At 47.5% G+C, this 3,029-nt stretch overlaps 1 pseudogene; it reads left to right on the top strand.

Moving 5' to 3' along the window:
• Positions 1 to 2,365: 2,365 nt before the first annotated feature.
• On the top strand, positions 2,366 to 2,823 carry LOC144493953 (small ribosomal subunit protein eS27 pseudogene; annotated as a pseudogene).
• Positions 2,824 to 3,029: the final 206 nt, after the last annotated feature.

The following is a 3,029-nucleotide window of genomic DNA, read 5'->3' as shown; positions in this document are numbered from 1 at the left end:
CATTGGGGAAATGAACAGACACTTGGCCAATGAATAATGCATCCAGAGTCAATTAAAGCCTCTCACACCACTCCATCATCCCCGTTCATTTGATTTGATTTATTATTGTCACATGTATTAACATACAGTGAAAAGTATTGTTTCTTGCGCGCTATACAGACAAAACATACCGTTCATAGAGAAGGAAATGAGAGAGTGCAGAATGTAGTGTTACAGTCATAGCTAGGGTGCAGAGAAAGACCAACTTAATGCAATGTAGGTCCATTCAAAAGTCTGATGCCAGCAGGCAAGAAGCTGTTCTTGGGTCGGTTGGTACGTGTCCTCAGACTTGTGTATATTTTTCCAGATGAAAGAAGGTGGAAGAGAGAATGTCCGGGGTACGTGGGGTCCTTAAGTATGCTGGCTGCTTTGCCGAGGCAGCAGGAAGTGTAGACAGAGTCAATGGATGGGAGGCTGGTTTGCGTGATGGATTGGGCTACATTCACGACCTTTTCTTGCAATCTTGGGCAGAGCAGGAGATATACCAAACTGTGATACAACCAGAAAGAATGCTTTCTGTGGTGCATCTGTAAAAGTCGGTGAGAGTCGTAGCTGACATGCCAAATTTCATTATCCTCACAGTATAAATCTTGCCCAATTTTCCTTGTCTTCAGCTCTGACGAAGGGTCATCCAGACTCGAAATGTAGGCTCCATTTTCTCTCCACAGATGCTGTCAGACCTGCTGAGATTTTCCAGCATTTTCTGCTTTTGTTCCAGATTCCAGCATCTGCGGTATTTTGCTATTATAGAAATAACTCATGCCCTGACTGAGACAGTTAAAGTTTTTATTTATTAGTCACAAGTAAGGCTTACATTAACACTGCAATGAAGTTACTGTGAAAATCCTCTCCTCGCCACACTCCGGCGCCTGATCAGGTGAATGCACCTAACCAGCACGTTTTTCAGACTGTGGGAGGAAACAGGAGCGCCCGGAGGAAACCCATGCAGACACGGGTAGAACGTGCAGACCCCACACAGACAGTGACCCAAGCCAGAATTGAACCCAGGTCTCCGGTGTTATGAGGCAGCAGTGCTAAGCACTGTGCCACTGTGCCGCCCAGAGTGATTGACATCGACAGTTTACTGGTTTGATGGAGGTGAGTCCTGAAAGTCAGGTGTTGAGTGAACCTCAGACCATCATCTTTGGGCACAGATTCTCATCAGAGATATATGAGATGATTTATTTTGGTTGGATGAATGAGGAGAGGAAATCTAATCTAAATGATACAATTCTAATACTGCTGCAGGAACAGAGGAACCCAGGGCAAATGTCACACATGGGTGATATGTAAATTTTAATCAACTCCTAGAACTATTCATAGAAATCATAGAAACCCTACAGTGCAGAAAGAGGCCATTTGGCCCATCGAGTCTGCACCGACCACAATCCCACCCAGACCCCTACATATTAACCCGCTAATCCCTCAAACCTACACATCTCAGGACACTAAGGGCAACTTAGCATGGCCAATCCACCTAACTTGCACATCTTTGGACTGTGGGAGGAAACCGGAGCACCCGGAGGAAACCCACGCAGACACGAGGAGAATGTGCAAACTCCACACAGACAGTGACCCAAGCCGGGAATCGAACCCAGGTCCCTGGAGCTGTGAAGCAGCAGTGCTAACCACTGTGCTACTGTGCCGCCCAACTATTTGCGAACATACAATAAAGGGAACAAGCTGGGAGCTGAGTTAATGCTTGCTGGTACACATGGCTCTGTCCAACACCGGGGTGACTCTGGATGTGGGTCATTTGCTCTCTTACATCACATAGAAACATTGAAATGTAAAAAATAAGAGTTGTCCATTCGGCCCTTCGAATCTGCTCTGCTATTCATTATGATCATGGCTGATCTCCCAACTCCATCATCTGATTCCACCTTTTCCCCATTCCCTTCGCCCCAAGTGCTATATCTTGGGTCACTGTCTGTGCGGAGTCTGCACGTTCTCCCCGTGTCTGCATGGATTTTTTCCGGGTGCTCTGGTTTCCTCCCACAGTCCGTATCGTTGCTCCTTCATTGTTGCAGAGTCAAAAACCTTGAACTCCCCCCTTCACAACACAGTGGGTGTACCTACACCTTTGGGGCTGAAGTGGTTACAGAAGGCAGCTCGCCACCACCTTCTCATAGGACGACAGGGACTAGTGAACAAGTGTTGGCCTTGCTAGCGATGTTCACATCCTGTGAATGGGTAACAAAAGTGGTGAGGTGGCTTTTTCCCTAATCCCGGTTCAATTGCTACCATGGCCAGTTGTGAATTCAATAAATCTCTTTATTTGTGGTCTGTGGGTGAGAAAAATCATCACAAAGTAGATGAAGTAAGGATGCCTCTGGCAAAAGGTTTGTTGCATCAGTCCTCCAAGGAAGAGAAGAGGGAACACAAGAAGGAACGTCTGGTGCAATGTCCCAACTCCTACTGCATGGATGTCAAGTGTCCTGGTTGCTGCAAAGTCACTGCCGTGTTCAGCCACGTATAGACTGTCATGTTCATAGAATCCCTACAGTGCAGTTGGAGGCTATTTGGCCCATCAAGTCTGCATCGACCACAATCCCACACAGGCCCTATCCTCTTAATCCCACCTATTTACCCTGCTAGTCCCCCTGACATTAAGGGGCAATTTAGCATGGCCAATCAACCTAACCCGCACATCTTTGAGAGAGGGAGGAAACCAGAGCACCCGGAGGAATGTTGAGTGTCAAATGTTCCACTGTGCTCTATTAGCCCACCGGAGGAAAAGCCAGCTGAACAGAAGGCTGTTCCTTCACAGGAAAGCAGCCCTGAAAGTGAAAGTTGGTACTTGAGGGTAGGCGAGCCTCCTCACAGCCGGGCATCAAGTATCCGGCCGAGGGATACTGATTCACTTCCTTGGGGATCTGGATGGCAGCCTGGGAGAGATGGAACTGGGGAAAGGAGGGGGTACATCAATGCCCCAAAGCTTCGGCCACCTGGTTTATAGAAACCTTTTTGGATCCTCTTGCTGGTATTGA

Source organism: Mustelus asterias, chromosome 5 (genome assembly GCF_964213995.1).
Source record: "Mustelus asterias chromosome 5, sMusAst1.hap1.1, whole genome shotgun sequence".
NCBI classification, from domain to species: Eukaryota; Metazoa; Chordata; class Chondrichthyes; order Carcharhiniformes; family Triakidae; genus Mustelus; species Mustelus asterias.
The sequence above is the reverse complement of the archived record's forward strand: the minus strand, read 5'-3'. Positions and strand labels throughout refer to the sequence as shown.